The following is a 19,471-nucleotide window of genomic DNA, read 5'->3' as shown; positions in this document are numbered from 1 at the left end:
TATGAATCTTCAAAAAATACAATGAAAATTTAAAAAAGGCAACTAGATTTTCTTGTGATCCTAGAGAATGAAAAAGGGAGAGAGCTCGTAAGGTGAATTCAAAATAAATATGACCTGGGACACTTTTACATTGCTACTTCCTCAATTTGTGAAAGAGAGATGACAAGAGGGGTCACAAACTGTTTCTTGGTGGAAAAAACTGTAAAGAAAAAAACTAGCTGAGTAGTGATAAAACATAAGAAATAAAATAAAAGTTTGTAGTTAGACAGATAATCAAGAGATCACAGTATCAAGTTCACTCAGAAGTTTAAAAAATGTCAAGGAAAAACTAAGAATGATACAATAATCTGCTGAATGTTTCTAAAGTGCACACAAATAAAAATCTACTTGCTAATTCTTTAGAGATTTAAATCTGATAGAAAATAGCTATCTTTGAATTTATATACTTTCTATAAACTTAACTGTTTCTAATCTGAATAAATACTTTTAAATTCTTCATAATTAAAGGAAGTATCTTAGCAGTACTTTGATGGGGTTCTAGAAAAGCTTCTGGAATTAATCCCCCAAAATAAACAGGATATTTCTTTCAAGTTCATTTATAATCATTAATTAAATTGGCTATCAGCATATCAAATTTTTGCAATGAACAAAGAGAGTCACTATTTCAATGAATATTACACTGATATGATAACTGAAATTCTTTAGTAATAAGAAAATAAATAAATAAACTTTATTCCTAAAAGGAGCAGTATGTCCAGGGTTCTATATTAATAAAAATATCAGTGAGTCAGTTCTTATCTTGGTCTATGAGTGATGTTTTTCACAATGAAGTTACAAGTTTTAAAATACTTCAAAGGACACACTGGTTTTAAAGATGATGCCATACTTATTACAAATATAAAAATAGGACCATTTTGGTAAAATTATTTTAATTGCAGCATGCCCATGTTGGGTCTCAATACTTTATTAGAGAATAAATACTTTATTAGAGAACGTAATTCAGAGAGAGAGGAGAAAAAGCCTTGGAAACCAGAATCTGAAAGCAATGAAACCTGGAAGAGCCAGCTGTAAGCTCTCAATTAAATAGTTCATCTTTTTTTCCAGGGTCTCTGCTGTGTCTAATGGAGACTTCTCTTTCCTCAAGTATCTGCTTCTCTGTGTGCTTACTTCCCTGAGTCCAGGATTAAATCTTTAACCTTCTCCTCTGCCATGTCATTTTTTATGTGAGTCCCCAGCCACCAATGGGGTGGGGCCATAATGTGCCACTGATGAGGCCCAAGCAAATCCTTAATCTTTAGTTAATCAAGTAAAATTGAAACCTGTGAATCCAATCCAATCTAAAAGTCGAGAGGAAGAGACCAGATCAAAAACGTAATCCAATATCCATTTTTGGAATTCATAAAAAATATCAAACTTCTACACTTCACCCTCTAAATTCCAAAAAGACATTACAATATTCAAGAAAAACTTTAAGTCAGTACAATAATAAATAATCATGTCACAATTAATTTAAATAAATAATTTATCTTGAGGCAAAGTCCCATCTTGTTGTAGGTCTCTGAAACTTACAAATACATTTATCTGCTTCCTAAAAACAAATGGACAGATATAGGATAAACATTTTCATTACCATAAGCAGAAAATGGATGGGATAGGATAAACATTTTCATTACCATAAGCAGAAAATGGATTCTCAACATTTCAGTAAATGTTCAAGGCATACTCCATTCGATTACAAAGTCTGAAAGACATTCTTTTAAGATGAGGGTAATTTTCTCCCTGGGATCTCATGAGGACCCACTCTTTCCACAGTCTTGTCCAGTGGTCATTTTCTTGGTTCCACCACCTTCAGTCATCTGGATGGCAACTGAGCTCAAGACCTTACTCTCCAAGAGCACTGACGTGATTGCCACACTTTACACAATCTTTGAGTTAAAGTCTTAAACCCCCTAGTACAGTGAAGTGAAGCCAACATCTTCCCTAACCTTTGGCATACAGGCCCAACCTTCTCAGAGCAAAAAGTTGACAACCTAGACTTCCCAAATCCATAGGAGAGAATCCCACCACTTTCAGTTCTAAGGGTTGGAGACCTTAACTGCCCTAAACATTGGGGAATATGCTCCACACTCTCTGTACCCTGGGGTGGCAAAACTGTCCATGAACAGTGGGCAGGAACATCTGCTCTCTTCAAATGCTTGGGCAAACTCACCCTCTCTGAAGACATGGGCAGAGTTCCTCTCTTGGCCTGAGCAGATGTCTTAATACCATATTTCAAAGTCCATGGTTTTCCTCTTCAAGCTGATTCCCCTACAGTCTCTCCCTTCCAGGACTCTTTCATTCCAGCCTTACAGCAATTTTGTTCATACAGCTCTCTCAAATGTTTGTTGGCTTAGCATGCAGAAAGCATGGGTCCAAGTCATCAGACAGTAAAACTTTCCACAAGTCTTTCCTAGATAACTGTATTTTCAATCCTGATTTACAAGTTCCAAGTTTAGCTAAGGTTTCAAATGGGGCAGTATTATCTGAGGGTTTGATATCCAGAGACTTGGAAGTCGCGGAATCAGTTTTTATTCTCTTTGTGCCCAATGGTTTAGTTCTCAGCTTATCTCTCTCACTAGCCTTTTACTATAAGCTACAAGGAGAAGCAAAACCACATTCTCCATGTTTACTTTCAAAAATTTTTTCGCCTAAATGCCAAGGCTCACCATTTTCTAATTCTACCTCCCATAAAATATCAGAGTTAATTTTCCTAAGTATTCTGTGACTTTAAAGCAAGTATCACATTTCCTCCAGTTTTCAGGAATAGTTTCATCATTTACTTCTAAAACATCATAAATAGTCTCTTCAAGCACTCCAGACCTTTCCTATCAAACATCTCAAAATTCCTCAAAAAGTACCTCTTACTCATGTGTAAAACCATTCCATTATTTTGGTAAGTCCAAAAGCAGTTTCCCAATCTCTAGTACCAAATTCTCTTTTAGACAGCCAAACAGGTGCTGATCCAAAATACCAGAAATCTATTAGCTTTTATAAATGGTGAAAGTTGCAGTTACCATGCCATAAAGCATAAGTTGATTCTCCCCAAAGTTGTTTGTCATGGGTTGGAACAAGAAAAATGCTGATATATGTAAGGATTCAGTTTTGACCTTTCCTGGAGCAAAATTTCTCTCCCTCAGTGAACGTGTTAAACTTATTAAGTAATCTAGTTGACACAAAAATACAATGGTGGGACAGGCATAAGATAGGCATTCCCATAACACATGGAAATAAATGGAAGGCAAAAAAGAGACATTGGATCCAAACAGTTCTGAAACTCAGTAGTGCAAACTCCATTAGATTCTAAGGTATGCATGATATCTGTGAATACGTGTTTTTTTTCATTAGGCCTGAAGAAATGACAGCCTCAACCTTTCCAAGTGCATGGGTAATACACCTGTTCCCCCTGAAAGACAGGGCTTAACTCTCCCTTCATAAGAATCAAGGTGGTAGACAGAGTTTCTGCATAAGCGATGTGGCAGTTTGAAATTATATTATTAATCCTCAAAAGATAAACAGTGTATTTTCAAACTAATCTATTCCTGCCTGTGTGATACCCTTTGATTGCATAAAATTTGGATTATGATTTTTATTGGATTAGTTGATAGGGTCTTTTTTTGAGTTTTTGATTGATACACCAGTGGGACTTAAAGAATCTTGAGACTCCACCCTCTTGCTGGGTTTGACAAAGCTGGAGACACATAACAAAAGATAGACATACACATAAAAAGGAAGACAGCATTTTTTATTTTGGTTTCTGAGAGAGGACTAGAGGATCACTTAGGCAGGAAGCTCCCAAGAGACTATGCTTTTGTAACACTTTAAGAGGAGATGGTCAGCCTGGGTTTGCAGAATGAGACCTCAGCAGAGGTTTGATGGGCATCTTGTTTTGTCATGAACTTGGACAACAGAATCAACAGTAGCTGACTGTGGTAAGAAAGCAGCTAGCATTGTTCCTTGGTTTTGACTTATTGCAATCTTGGAGCTGTAAGTTTTTACCTGAAATAAATCCCTTTATAAAAGCCAATGCATATCTGGTAGTTTACATCAGAAGCCACTTGGCATACTAAAAGAGAAATTTGTACTAGGTGAATACTGTTGTGCTGCCACAATTACCAAAAAAAATCTGTAACATCTTTATAAACAGGTAAGAGATATTTGGGGAGTAATTGTGAGATACCTGATAAAGAGGACTAGATTGCTTTGAGGAGACTTTTGGAAGGAATATGGTCTCTAAAGCTATTTCCAGTTAGATCTTAGGAGTAAATGATGAAAAACTTATTGGAAACTGGATAAAGGTGATCCTTATTTTAAAGTTGTAGTGAATTTGGCAAAATTGATTCCTGATGTTAGAACAAAGGCAGAACTTGAAAATGAATGAGCTTAGACATTTAGCTGAGGAGATTTCCAAAGTAAATGTGGAAATTGTGGTCTGGCTTCTCCTTGCAGTCTATCACAAAATAAGTGAAGAAAGAGAAAAAATGATACCTAACTGCTTGGCACAAAGCAAACAGACTGATTTTGGCAAATTCCAAATTTTCAGAAAACCAGCCCCTAAAGGATATTGAGTCATGTGAAGACTTTAATACACTTGGAAATTGTAAATCAGGATGGAAAATTCAGTTATTCAGGAAGGACTTGTGGAAAGTCTAACTTTCTGATGGTTTGGACACCCGGTGAACATTATGCAAAACAAATGAGCTGCTTGCAATATCTGCATGAATGAAACCACTACCATCCTGGGCAAAAATGGACAGGGAGATGAGAGATTGAGTTAAAATGATTTCAAGAAGAAAATCATGGAAGGTGAGATCTGGAAGTAAGACATAACCTTGAGAAAATAGAGGAACCAAACTCATTTATATTGAAAGGGTGAATTTGCCCCTAGCAATTTGAAGAGGGTGGCTTTTCCATACTATTGTTTGGGAAGATTTTGGCATCCCCATGTTGAGAATGTCGATTACAATTCCCAGTGGTTGGGGAGAGTTAGGTCACTACCCTACTACTCTGAAGGCATTAGGCTATTCCCCATAGGTTGAGGATAGTTAGATAGTGATCCCAATGCTTTCAGAGGATTGGACCTTCTCCCAGTAGATTATGGAGAGTCAAGTCACCATCCTAGTCTTTTGAGGGATTTGGGCCTGCATGCCAAAGTTTAGGGAGAATGTTGTTACCACCTCACTCTACTAAGGTGGTTGAGACTGGAGATTGAGGAAAGTTAGTCCATTAGCACAATGTTCTTGGAGGGTGAGGTCTGGAGCTTAGTTGCTACCCAGATGCTTGAAGAGGTTGGAATAAAAATATGGCCATTGTGCAATCCAGTGGAAATGGTGGGTCCCCAAGTATCCCTGAGGAGAAGAATGCATTCTTCTAGGGATGACTCTCAGACTTAAAATTGGAGTATACCCTGCAGGTTTTCAGAAATGTTTGACACATGGAATGCTTGTTTCCCTCTCCAGATCTTCCTATGATAATGCAAATGTTTATCTTCTGTACATTGGAAACAAGTAATTTGTTCTGTAAATTTCACAGGTCTACAGAGGAGATTTCTGGCCCAAGACAAACTAATCCTGTAACTGAGATTGATATGATTTTGTACTTAGCACTAATAAGGAAATGATTTAAGTTTTTGAAGTATTTTGCTTTAAATGTATTTTGCATATGGAAAGACATGACTTTTTGGGATTCAAAGGGTAGAGAGTAGCAGTATGAAATTATTTTATAAATAAAAAAAAAAGAAAAAGATGATGATTTTAAATCAATCTATTCCTATGGTTGTTAGAGGTTTGCACTAATTAAGAAGCTGTAGCTCAGTTTCTCCTGATATACACTGGGGAAAGGCTAACCCCATCTCCCATAAGCCCACATGTCCAAGAGCATGGTGCTTCCCCACAGGTTAAATAAAGAAACCCCATAGAGACGGGAGTATAGAGGGGGACTGGACATAGCCATCCCAGGTCCACAAGATGGAGGAATAGAGTATGGATTAGAGTGGACTTACTGGTGTTCTGCTGGGGAAATATTGTGATTAGTAAGGGAAGAAATTGTATTAGTGATGTGGAGAGGGTGGCTGCTGAATGTCAGGAGAGGGAAGAAGAGTATGGTGTTGGGGGCGTTTTCAGGATTTGGAGTTGTCCTAGGTGGTGCTGCAGGGATGGATGCTGGACATTATGTTTCCTGTCATGGCCCACTGGCTGGACTGGGATAGAGCATGGACTACAATGTGGACCTCTGTCCATGAGCTGCAGTGATTCTCCAGAATGTATTCACCAGGTGCAGTTGTTGTGCCACAATGATGGAAGAGTTTGTTGATGTGGGAGGTGTGGCATGGGTGAGGTGGGGGTATATGGGGACCTCATATTTTTTGAATGTAACATTTAAAAGAAAACAAAGAAAATGGAAACCTTCCCTACCTACATATCAGAGGTAGATAAAGTTCCTAGAGAACAAAGAAACATCTGCTCCTGCAGCATTCCAAGAAACCATAACTCCCTAACCCACTATATTCTAGTCACTATCAGGAAAAGTTCCACCTCTAAAGGCTTCCCATTGGCCCCTGCACTTCTCTTGGACCCTCAACCTCCTCCCACCAACTATCATTCCTCCACCTAGGAAAGTTCTGTAAAAATTCAAGTGCCCCCTTGAAGAGTGGGCCGAAGTCTCTCTTCAGATCCCCACCATGCTGGTGGGGGGGCTGAAATCTGTTCTTCAGACCCTTCCATTGGGAGAGCTTCTCAATAAATCTTTCTTTGTCTATAGTCATTTCAATCTCCATGCCCCAGTAAGTGCTGTATTTTCTCCAACAATGATTATGATACTTTTTGATTGCATTAAATTTGGTTAATAGAAATTGATTAGATACTGGACATATTTTTGGTTTTGATTTCACTATGTCATTGTGGTGTGATTCATGTTGAGTCTCTACCTTCTTGCTGGGTCTGATAAAAACAGATATACAGAGAGAGACAGACTCACAAAAATGAAGTCACTATGTTTGATCCTGCTATGTGAGAGAGGGCAACAGCCTCTCTTAGTCATGAAACCCCAAGAGGCTGGGAACACAGAACAGTTTAAAAGGAGAAGACTGAGAACTTAGCAGTGATTTGTAGACATTTTACTTTGTCATGTGCCTGGACACTAGAATCAACAGTAGCTGAATTTGGTGAGAAAGCAACTATTTTTGTTCCTTTGTTTGGACTCTTCACAGACTTGAAACTAGTATTTTACCCCAAAAATCCTCTTTATAAAAGCCAACCCATTCTGTTACTTCACATCAGAAGCTCCTTAGCAAACTAAAACACTTGGTCATAGGTCCATCCTCTCTGTCCTTTAGAGTGTGAAGACAATCTCTTTAAGACCTAAGATACCCATTTTACCTAGAACTCTGCTTCATTTTTTCTGCCCTTGATGTTATTTTTATTTCATATTTTCCATCCCTGTCCTTTTCAATCCAGTCTGGCAATAATTCTTCTAAGGCTTCTCAAATCCCTTGTTGGTTTGGTTTAAAGGAGTCCATGCCATCAGACAAAATGATCATTCATGAATTATCCCTTTATTAATATATTTCTTTTTTTTATAGTTTTCATCAGGTGTATTTTCCCCATACACCACCCTTTTATTAATACCTTGTAATAGTGACATACATTTATTATATTTCATGAAATAACATTATTATTTTATTCTATTACCCACAGTCATCATCCCCAACAGAGTTCACCGTGTTATAGTCCCTTGTTTTATTCTCTAGTTTACCTTCTAGTGACATTCATGACCATCGACATACCCATTCAAACACATACATACACAATTCACCACTGTTAATTTATAATCACAATAATGTGCTACAATCACTTCCAATGATTACCAAGCATGTACAATTAACCTAATTAGAAATTCTGTACAAATAAGCATCAGAGAATGGGGATCTGATGCTTATTAATATATTTCTAATCCTGACTTCCTTGTAAATGAATGTCAAAAATCTTGAGTAATTCATGTAATCTTCTTGGGTAATAGCTGTTCAGCCAAACTCTTGCATGGCAACCTATTATCTGCGAACTCACCTTATGGAAGCCCAGTTAAATTCCCTGATACAGCTTGTTTAAGATTGCTAATGGCTCCCAATTCAATAATCAGAAATGAATTGGTTTCTACAAAAGGATTTATGAACTTATAGGCTTACAGCTCAAGACTGGGAAAAATGTCCAAATTTAAGCATCAGGTGAAGTTCTCTCATCCAAGGTCAGATGCTGGTGATCCAGGATTCCTGCCACATGGCAAGCCAAATAGCTACTCTTCTGGGCTTTTTTTTATCCTCCCGGACTCCTACCGAATGAAAATGTACAATGGCAGCTCTGCCAGTCTCTGCTTTCTCCTCCATACTCATTTTCTCCCTAAACTCAGTGGGCGTGATCTGGCTCATGACATGATCTGCTAGTCTCTCTCTTATCTCCAGGCATCATTGCTTTTAGCCTCAGGCTGCTCTATCTGTGGTTTTTCCCTATTTCTGGTTCATCAACTTCTTGAGGATTCTCTGTCTATGTTGCATTTTTCTGTGCCCGTGGCTTTTTATTCACCCATTTATAAAGACCTGTAGTAAGAAGACAAAGACCAACCAAAAATGTTCTTAGGTTGCTGTAGCTTCCATGACAAATGCTACACAATTTATTTACTTATACAATGAGATTTTATTTACACAATGTTTTAGATGTCAGAAATTCTTTAACAAAGTGTTCGCAAAGGCATGCTTTTCTTGGGGTATTTAGCATAATGGCAATGGCTTCCCACCATCCTTGGTGTTCCTTGACTCACTGCTATGCATCCTCTACATGATTACTTTCTTTTTGCCTACACTTTTGGTTTCTGCTGAATTTCTGACTCAGGGTAATCAGTAATATAGACTAATTGCAACCTTATTAATTTGTACACATCTGAATAAATTCCTCAAAGATCCTATTCACCAATGAGTCCACACTCTGGTTCACATTATAATAATCAAAGAAGCATTTATTTTACAAGTGTGTTCATATTAACAGGAATACAGTCAAAGATTTTGAATATATCTTTCATAGAAGCTACCTCAGCTTTCAACATAATATTACAAGGCCTTCTAAAAGCAATCTGAAATGACAATGTAAGCATGAGAATGCTACTGAGATATGATGAAAGGATTGTAAATATCAAAAAGGTATTTTCAAATAATTATGATTATATGGTAAGGGTCAAAGGAATTTGTAACAACATATTAGAACAGATAAGTAATATAATCAGAGATGGAAAATCTAAAAAAGAATTAATTGAAGTGCCAAAATAAGGTGACAGATATAAAAAATATTTTCATATAAAAATAAAAGAAATTTTTAAAAACTGATCATCTTAGACTCTGCAAACACTTCAAAATATTGACATGTAGTAGAATGTATATAAACATGATGATATATTCACAAAATTTATGCCATATTGGACCAAAGTTCTAGTCCACATTAAAAAAAAAACTTTGTAAGATGTTAAGTAGTGATTTTTCAGGGAACATATAATAGAGGTATTCTATCCCTTTATCATTGATATATTGATGAAGATAATGTAAATTCCTGTGTATGTAAGAGTCATCATTTTCTTTATTTAAATAAAAAGTTATTCTCAATAAATTATCTCCATCTCATAGAAAGTATAATAAACTGGAAAAGAGTATAAAGAATTCAGGAACAACTTTCTCATTGTTTGAAATGTGTAAGTCACATATTTTCCCCCAGCTAAAGATATATCATTTTAAAAATATGAATAAATAAACATAAATCATAGCTTCTATGAGAATAAAAATACTGCATGTGGAAAAATATCCCAAAATATATGCTAGAAAATTGAATTGTTTTTCTTTTATATTATAATTTAGAACTGTAAAATGCAAGTGATCTTCCCAAGATTACCTAAATGTAACAACCAGTTCCCATTATTAATTCATACAGATTCTTTTCTTTTGAATTTCTGACAAGCTCATTGCCATCAATTCTCTTCAATTTCTGTCAAATGCCAAAGCACTCATAGTTTTCTAGACTTGTGGATGTGCTTTTGGGCATGGACAGAACTGCAATATAGATCTCTTTACCAGAGACATTAATTTAATCACTTTTGGCTTGGGCTCCATCATTAGTATATAATTAATGATCTCCATGGTGTTCATAATTAGAATTGTTTTGTGAACCATTGGTATATAATTTTTCATTGCTAATGGGGCACCTGTCCAAGAAAAACTATCAAGTATACCAGTCTCTGAAAACTGTGTGGCAGGCACATCCTCATTCTTAATGAAATCTTAATATTATGAAGGGGATAGCAATATATTTAGGTAAAATTACTAATCTACAAGTATTTATTTCCGTTAAAGTTGATCAATCAAATATAAAGAGGTAGTATTGTATTGGCTTCCTCAGAAAGTGTTTTGATAAGGAGTTTCTCAATGCCATTGCATATTAGCATTTCATCTCCCTCACTTTTTTGTCAAATGATGTTGGTAGAAATATGGAGATGCAGCAGTTGTCCTAGAACCATGAAGAAACAATAGGATGAAAGAAGTCTTCTCTAAGAATGACAGACAGGTATTGGAAATAAAATGTATTGCTTCCATACTAAATTATTTTTTATATTAAAAATATCAGTGTCTTCGTCTATTTATGCACTGATATAACTCAGTTACAGTGTTTTTTTTTGAAGATTATAGAGTAGATACACTTATTTTGTTATTAAATTATGTTTGAATGATTTTTTGCATCATTTTACATGTGCCATAACCTGGTTGTGAATACATGCACACACAAATATGCACATTTATATTTTTGGAAATTTATTGGCGATTATATTGGATTAATGTAATAAATTGAAGAAAACTTAACTTTTGGCAGTCTTTAATCCATTCCTCAAATTACTTATGTATCATTTCCATTTTCTTGAAAAATATTTGTGTGAAGGTCATCTTGCAATATTTATATTGTTCATAGGAATATAATGATTTCGATTAAGATAAATGAAATATCAAATATCGATTTCATTTTATAGTACCTTCATTCACAATATGTAGATGTAAAATTGACTTATAACTTGATTTAATCAATTTAAATTCATCCACTTTAATTTGTTTATTTTTCTTACAGATGCATCTAAGAATATAATCTTCCTGCTTAGTACACCTATATGCATATTATTTAATTAATTATGCCTTCTAATTTTCATTGAAAACTCTTCTTTACCCATGACTTATAAATTATTAGGTGTTTTTCACCCCAACATGCCTGAACGTTGTGACCCATGTATTCTGTTGCTATTTATATTCCCAAAATAAATTCTTGTAATTGTATACTATAAGACTTTTAATGGAATATTCAATCCAAAATATTCACAAAAGTCCATAAAGGACATAACCTTGAAATCCTTTAAAAGTAATTTACTTAAAGAAATATATCATAATAATATAATGATATCCCACACAACAATGAAAATGTATTCACTATTACTAAGTACAGCTACATAGATATGAGTTTCACAAATACCATTAATAGAAAGCTTCCAGGTAGAAATGGTACATACCATATGATTACACATAAATAATTTCTAAAAACATGCAAACACAATCATCCATGTACAAGTAATTATAATTTTCCAATGGGGCAGAGAATTAGTGAATGTGAGAGGACAGGAAGGTGCTGTAAATGTGCTATAATATACAACCAGGTGTGTTCATCATATGAGGATACAACTTATGATTCATGAACTATTTCTTGTGTTCTACATCAATCTACTTAACTTAAACTTTATACAATGGCCTACTTTAAGTATGTTAGCTAATTAAATACAGACATAAAACTTTAGTAATATAACATGTTTTAATATATAGATGAATACAAGTAAAATGAGGAAATTATTAAATGTTTAACTACATCAATATGAGTTCAAAATATATGATATAATTTCATCAAATTCTAAACAAGAAGAAGCAAAAATTGCAAGCTGAGAGTTAAAACTAACAACTGGATATAAAATGCAATTCTTTGGGAAGTGATTTGGTCTACATATATAAACTGGGGAGTCCACAGTGTGGAAAATTTTAAAATCAGTGTTTTTTTATTTGTTTTCATGTCTTGTACATACTTTACAATTTAAATTTATATTTTATTCTCCCTTCCTGATACCAAGAATTATATAGATTCATAAACTTATATGAGATTTCTTATTGGTGTGAATCATTTCACACAAAATGATCACTGACATGAGGAAACAATGCAAAATGAAATTATTTCAGAAACATTAAATTGTCAAAATTAGCATGCTTTTCCTAATGTAACTCCATGATATAATAGATGTCAATTTACAAAATTTTGTTTAATCTTCTTGGGAACTTTTACTGTTGCAACCATAACTGGAGTTAATGGGTATTTTTCTATAGTCAGGTAATTTTTCTTATTCTATGAAACCATAATTACAGTCATACTTATAAACTCAATATAAACTCTTATACATGTGAAATAGGAGGCTTGTACAAGAATGTTCATAACCACAGTACATATAATAGCAAAAATCTGTAAATAAATATTTTGACAAAATGGATATATGTAGAAATATATGAGGTACAGTCACTGAAAATAATTTAGTTAAAGAACCATATAGAAGCAACCACAGTTATTTGTGACTACACACAGCAGGAGTTTGGCTGACTGAATTAGAAATGAAATTTCCTTATTCTGACAGCTAAATCATTACTTCTCCTTTTAAAGTCCACAATCTGTTTGGATGAGATAGTTCTCATTTTGAAGGCAATCTCCTCAGTTCATTGTAGATATAATCAATCATAGATGCAATCACCTTGCTGTTCATGTAAGCCCATGAAATGCCCTCCCAGTAACAAGCAGGTAACAATTTGACCAAACAAATTGCCACCATTTACTGGCAAATTTGTCACATGAACCTAACGATCAGAGTCCATACAGGTAAACACAAAGGGAAATGCAAAATACTGTAGCCCTCTGTCTTCAATATATAACTCTACATTTTAATAGAAATAAGAATCTGAGTAAAATCAAACAAAAAAGCATATTATTTGATAAGAGATATAAAAATATAAAGCAGTAAAATAGGACAAAAATATAAGAAACAGTGGTTTATGGGAACAGTGTACAAAATTGAAGCTAAGAAAATACCTTAGGGTAATCACAAATAAAGTACTTCAAAAACATGCAGAAAAACAAATGAGAAAATAAATGGTCTGATACATCACAAGATATCAAATTTACTAAAAGATTATTGTAATAACGTAAAATAGAGGAAAAATGTGACATTAAAAAACTAAAGAAAAATAACCTAAATAAGTAATGCCTGTACAGTAATAACACAGAGAGTTAATGGAGTAACTCTCCAGTCAGATGGCACAGATTGGCAGATGGATTTAAGTAAAAAGAAGAATCCAACTATATACTTTTTCAAAACATACACTTTTGACCCAATGACATAAATGGTTTGAAATTGAAAGAATGGAAAATTATATTCCATGGAAATAATAAAGAAGAATTAGGATAGCTATACTAATATTAGACAAAATAGAATATAAGTCTAAACCTGCTATAAGGAACAAATGACCCTATATTAATAAAAGTGGTAAGCCACCAAAAAGAAAGTATCATTAATATTAAGCAACTTACCAAAGTCCCCCAAAATACATGGGAATAAATGTCAAAACTGAAGGGAGGGGAGCATACGTGGCTCAAGTGGTTGAGCACCTGATTCACACATGGGAGAGTCAGTTCCTAATGCCTCCTAAAAACAAACAAACAAGAAAACCAACTACAAGTTATCAAATAAAAATAAGCAACACAGAGGAGCTGATGTGCCTCATTGACTGAACATCATCTTCCCACATGTGAGGTGTTGTGTTTAATATCTGGCCCTGGTACCTCAAAAAACAAAACTGAAGTGGAAAGTGGATGTGGTTTAAGCCAATGTGCTCCTGCTTACCACATGGGAGGTCACAATTCCTACTGCTGAAAATGACCAAACTGACATGACAGGCTGGCACAGTAAGTTTATGCAACAAGATGATGCAACAAGAGACGCAAGAAGAAAAACACAGTGAGAGACACAACAAAGCAGGTGGTGGAGATTGCTTAAGCAATTAGGCACCTCTCTCCCAAATGGGAGGTCCTAGGCTTGATTCCTGGTTCCTCCTAAAAAGGAAGATGAGCACACAATGAACAAATGGCAAATGCAGATAGTGAGGAAATGGGAAGAGAAGAAATAAAATAAGTCTTTAAAAAATTGAATTGAGGTGTAGAGTCCTCTACATTAATATTAGGACAATTAATTACACCATTATTGTTTTAAGATTTATTTTTTATTTATTTCTCTCCTCTCCCCCCCCCCATTGTCAGCTCTCTGTGTCCATTCACTGTGTGTTCTTCTGTGACCGTTTGTATCCTTATCAGTGGCACCAGGAATTTGTGTTTCTTTTTGTTACATCATCTTGTGTCAGCTCTCCATGTGTGCAGCGCCATTCTTGGGAAGGCTGCACTTTCTTTCGCACTGGGCTGCTCTCCTTATGAGGCACACTCCTTTCTCTGGGGATCCCCTATGTGAACATGGCATGGCACTCCTTGCGCACATCAGCACAGCATTAGCAGAGATTGAAAGAATGACCTTAGTTCTTTGAGTAGATCAACAAAATAAACAAGCACTTAGCTAGACAGGTAAATTAAAAAGGAGAGAAGGGAAGCAAGTGTGGCTCAACCAGATGAGCTCCTGTCTACCTTATGGGCGGCCCTTGGTTTGTGTCCTGGGGCTCCTTGTGAAGGCAGGCTCACCTGCAGATTTTGGAGCACCACTAGGCTGCAAGCACCCTGGAGCAGCATTCAGCCAGCAGACACTGCAGAGAGCTGACTCAGCAAAGGTGATACAACAAAAGAAGGGAGACAAGCAAGAACACAGAAGAACCAGCAAGAAATGAACACAGACAGCAGACAGTAAGCAAGCTGCAAGGGTGGGGGTGGGGGGATAAATAAATACAGACACAGAAAAACATACAGCAAATTGGACAGAGAGCACACAGCATGCAAAAAAGTTAAAAAGGAGGGAGGGGATTAAAAATAGAGAAAAGAAACAGATAAAATCATAGATTGGGGGGCATTATTATTAGACCACAAAGCTGGGCCTTTGGGAAAACTGAGGAAAAAAGTTAACACAAGAGTTAGGCAAAATTTATATTTACTAGGTCTGCAGAAAGTAGCCAAGGTCAGTCTAAAGTAACTCAGACCTGGCTCCCCATGTTGCAGTTTCACTTTTGCTTAGACACCCAAGTTAACCCTTAGCATTTGCTTTGATTATGCATTAAATTTTATGCATAGGGTTGAAAACACATAGCTGGTGTATTAGGCAGCCAATGGGGTGCTAATGCAAAAATCCAGAAATCTGTTGGTTTTCATAAAGGATGTTTATTTGGGGGTTGAAGCTTACATTTACCAGGCTATAAAGTATAAGTTACTTCCCCCACCAAAATCTATTTCCAAAATTTGGAGCAAAATGGCATACTGATGTTTATAAGGTTCAGGCTTTCTAGGTTTCTCTCTTCCTGGGGCTTGCATCACTCTGATCTTAGCTGCTCTGTTATCTCTACAAGGCCAGATATAGATGATTAGGTCAACAAATTGTTTCTTTTCCTGAGACCTTCTGTCTTTCCTCATGACCAACTCTTCTGTGTGTTTACTTCCCAGGGCTCCAGTTCAAGACTCCAGCATCATTACTCCAACTCTATCCTTTATCATGTCTTTTATCTGAGAGTCCCTACCCCCCAAGGGGCAGGGACTCAACACCCTAATGAAGTGGCACAATCAAAGCCCCAATAATAATTTAATCATGCCCAGGAACATACAAGTTTACAAACATTATCCAATATTGAGTTTTGGAATTCATGAACTATTTCAAACAGGTAAAGTTGGTTATACAATTGTATTAGTAATATGTTCAGGAAATCATTTTTGCACATAGACTGCATGATCATAAAGGGGTGGCTAACTCCAACTCTGGGTGGGAATTTTACTAAGTTAATTAAGCAATTTGAAATGAGGACAGCAAGGGGATTCTTCTTTGCAGGTCCAGCCAACCAGTTGAAGCTGGTTTTCATACATCATTGCTTCAACAAGATGTTCTTGACGAACACAAGTGGAATTTGGTACCAAGAGAGGATTACATTTCATTACTTTCTAATTTACATAAAATTCATCCCATTGTATCCTAGCAACAGGGAGAGAAAAAATTACTTTCAGGTATTTGGTCATCATATATCCATCAATTCCCTACTTCTAGCTTTTGGCAATATATTTTCACAGGGGAAAGGGACAGTTTAGATTTATTTTTAGTTTTCCCTTGCTGACACTGTGGGTGTTGATTACCTGGGAAACTATTGTAAGAGAGTGCTTTGAGGAGGAAATTTAGATTGTCAAATTTTGCAATTGCTTTTGAATAAAATGTATGTATGATATGAGTATGGGTGCAATTGTCAAAAGAGTTAAGATAATGATGGGCAACAGCCACTTAGTGAGACTGGACAGGTTTCAGAAGGAGAACATATTGCCCTATGATATGAAGTTATTGGTTTTCGTTTTTTGTTTGTATGTTTGTTTGTTTAGTTTTTTAATGCTCTCACATCTTTGGAGAGATTGGCAGCTAAATATAAGGATGTGGCTGTAGAACTGATGAATGTTGTGAGTTTTAAAAAAGCAAACAAAGGGATTATTTGGCTTTTTTATTATTTGGGGTGTTACATATTCTGGGGTCTGCTTTTACAAAATTTTTTTGAATTTTGCTTAAGTAGGCTTTTCTGGCTACTGGTTTTTAGGTGTAGATTAATTGAAGTGTACTACAATTCAGCTTTTCTAGACATCACTTGATATTGATTTTGTAAATTTACAATAATTGTTTTTAGTTTAGAGGTTTTGTGTGATTTGCAAAACAGTTGTGAAGGATGATTAGTGTTTTTCCCCAGAACTAGTTATTGGTAGGTTTTGTAAGAGGAAGAACTGAATTAGTACTTAGTGGAGTTTTGTATTCTTTTTTAAAAATAGGAAATGTAGGTTCCCAAATGGCTATCCTTCATATTTTGCTTTATGTGTAGGTATGGCTTCTGATTTTGCAAATCCTTTATCTGCTGGAATTGATAAGTACATTTTTGTTTTGCTACGATGGACCCGGGACTTGATTCTCTATAACTTAAGAGAAGAAAGAAAGGTTAAAATATTGGGTAAGGTCCCTCCCATTTAAAGTTAGTTGATTTTAAGAGTGTTTTTATTTTTTTTTAATTTTTAAAAGAACTTCATCCTTGACTGAGGTGTGAAGAGGTTGGTTAGTTGGATATTTTAGGTACATATTTGTATATGTATACATGTTGTTGAGGAATTTTCTTAACTGCTGCTTATTTATGTAAGGCTCCCTCTAAGGATATTGGGGAATTGAATTTTTCCCTTGGGTTGCTTAGAAAGGACCTTCCATATATGTTTGAAAGGATTTCACTCAAGTAATGATCTAGACACCATCTAACCCAAAAGAGAGTTAGGTTGAGAGTTGTTTATTTTAACTGTGTTTTTTGACAAATTTTATTTAAGGAGTTTTTTTTATGTATAGTTTATTTTTTCCACCTTTCCAAATGACATAGGTTTTTAGGCTGCATATAATTTCTACCTAATCTGAGACATTGGTTGAAATAAAAGTAGATTTATTATATGATTGAGTTCTCTGGGGCAGTCTAAAAATCTCAGAATGACTTTCTGGAGGAGGAACATAGTTACTCTGGAATGCTGTTTTATGCAGTAGGGAAAATTTTTCATTCTCAGAAGGTGTTTGTAAACACTAAAAGATATTTAATTTTTTTGTGTGCTTTCATAGAAATATTTTGGGCAATACTTATTTCCCATGGGTTTAAGTTTCCTACCAGTGAGAATGCATAGGCCAGCTCCATTGCTAAGTGACATCATTTTCCCAATTTATATGGTTTCAGGTATAGGCAATGGCATATTATTATTATTTCCCCTTTGTGACTGTAATGATATTGGTTTTTTTAATTTTTATTTTTAAATTTATTTTAATTGTCTTTATTTAAAGATGCATAGATCACAAAAAATGTTACATTAAAAATATAAGAAGTTCCCACATAACCCCCACTCCACCCCCCACTCCTCCCACACCAACAACCTCTTTCATCATTGTGGCACATTCAATGCATTTGGTGAATACATTTTGGAGCACTGCTGCACCACATGGATAATAGCTTACATTGTAGTTTACACTCTCCCCCAGTGCATTCAATGGGTTATGGCAGGATATACAATGTCCAGCGTCTTCCCCTGCAATATCATTTAGGACAACACCAAGTCCTGAAAATGTCCCCACATAAACATCTCTTCTTTCTTCCCCCTGCCCTTAAGTTTGCATTGGACTTGCTTTTGGCACTTTTAAAATGGAACAGGGGCTGTAATTTTAGGTGTTCAATAAAAAAGGTTAATATTGGAGACAGTTTTTTTTAGTTTATTGTAAAGATTTTTTATTGCTTTTTATTTGTTTTTTTTTTTAAGTTATTAATCATTTTTATATAACCTGCACTAGTGGGGTTATGAGGCAGATGGAAGGTTATACAAAATTTTGATTTATACCTCAATACTGTATTGGGTGATTTATAAATGGAGATTTTTGGTTAATTTTAATTGGGGTTGGTATTCTGTATAGGGCACTTATTATTTTTTTTGGTAGTGAATAGCAGCTTGTTTGTTACAAGAGTTCTGTGACAGTGTTTGTGGCAGTGATGGCATACCTTGTGTAGGTGACTGATGTAATCCACTTTCCATCATGCATTTGGAGTCAGCACTTGGCTAATATATTTTATCTGGTGAAGTAATTTTTGTAGTTATTGGAGTGAGCATCACAGACACACGTGGTTGATATATACAAGTTGCTGGTGATTAACAGGTACCTGGAACTGTTGCCAAATTGTCTGATTGCTGTGATATCAGCTTTTTCCTATGGAGTTATTCTGCTACTTTTTGGGTTTTATTCCCACAGTTTCTGATATTTGTGAGGGTATCTGCCTTAACATTCTTGATTAGCAGGTATATATATATACCTGCTAATATATATATATATATATATATATATATTAGCAGGTATATATATATATATATATAGCAGGTATATATATATATATATATATATATATATAAATGTAAGTAGTAATGGGTTAAGAATTGTGAACCAACAGTAAAGAATGTGAAAGTGCCTACAGTCTTCTTCCCATAGGCACCAAGGAATGTTAACTAAGGTCTTGTCAGTGGGAAGGTGTGTTTGAAGGACATGCCTTCAGACACACAGATAGCTATGCCGAAACTTTTGCATGCACATATTGCAAGATTAGCAA

At 35.3% G+C, this 19,471-nt stretch overlaps 1 pseudogene; it reads left to right on the top strand.

Moving 5' to 3' along the window:
• Positions 1-939: 939 nt before the first annotated feature.
• Positions 940-19,471, top strand: part of LOC105746606 (olfactory receptor 2T1-like) — a 34,323-nt pseudogene continuing 15,791 nt past the window's right edge.

This window comes from Dasypus novemcinctus, chromosome 16, assembly GCF_030445035.2.
Source record: "Dasypus novemcinctus isolate mDasNov1 chromosome 16, mDasNov1.1.hap2, whole genome shotgun sequence".
Taxonomy (NCBI): Eukaryota; Metazoa; Chordata; class Mammalia; order Cingulata; family Dasypodidae; genus Dasypus; species Dasypus novemcinctus.
Note: the sequence above shows the minus strand (reverse complement) of the source record. Positions and strands in the feature narration are given on the sequence as shown.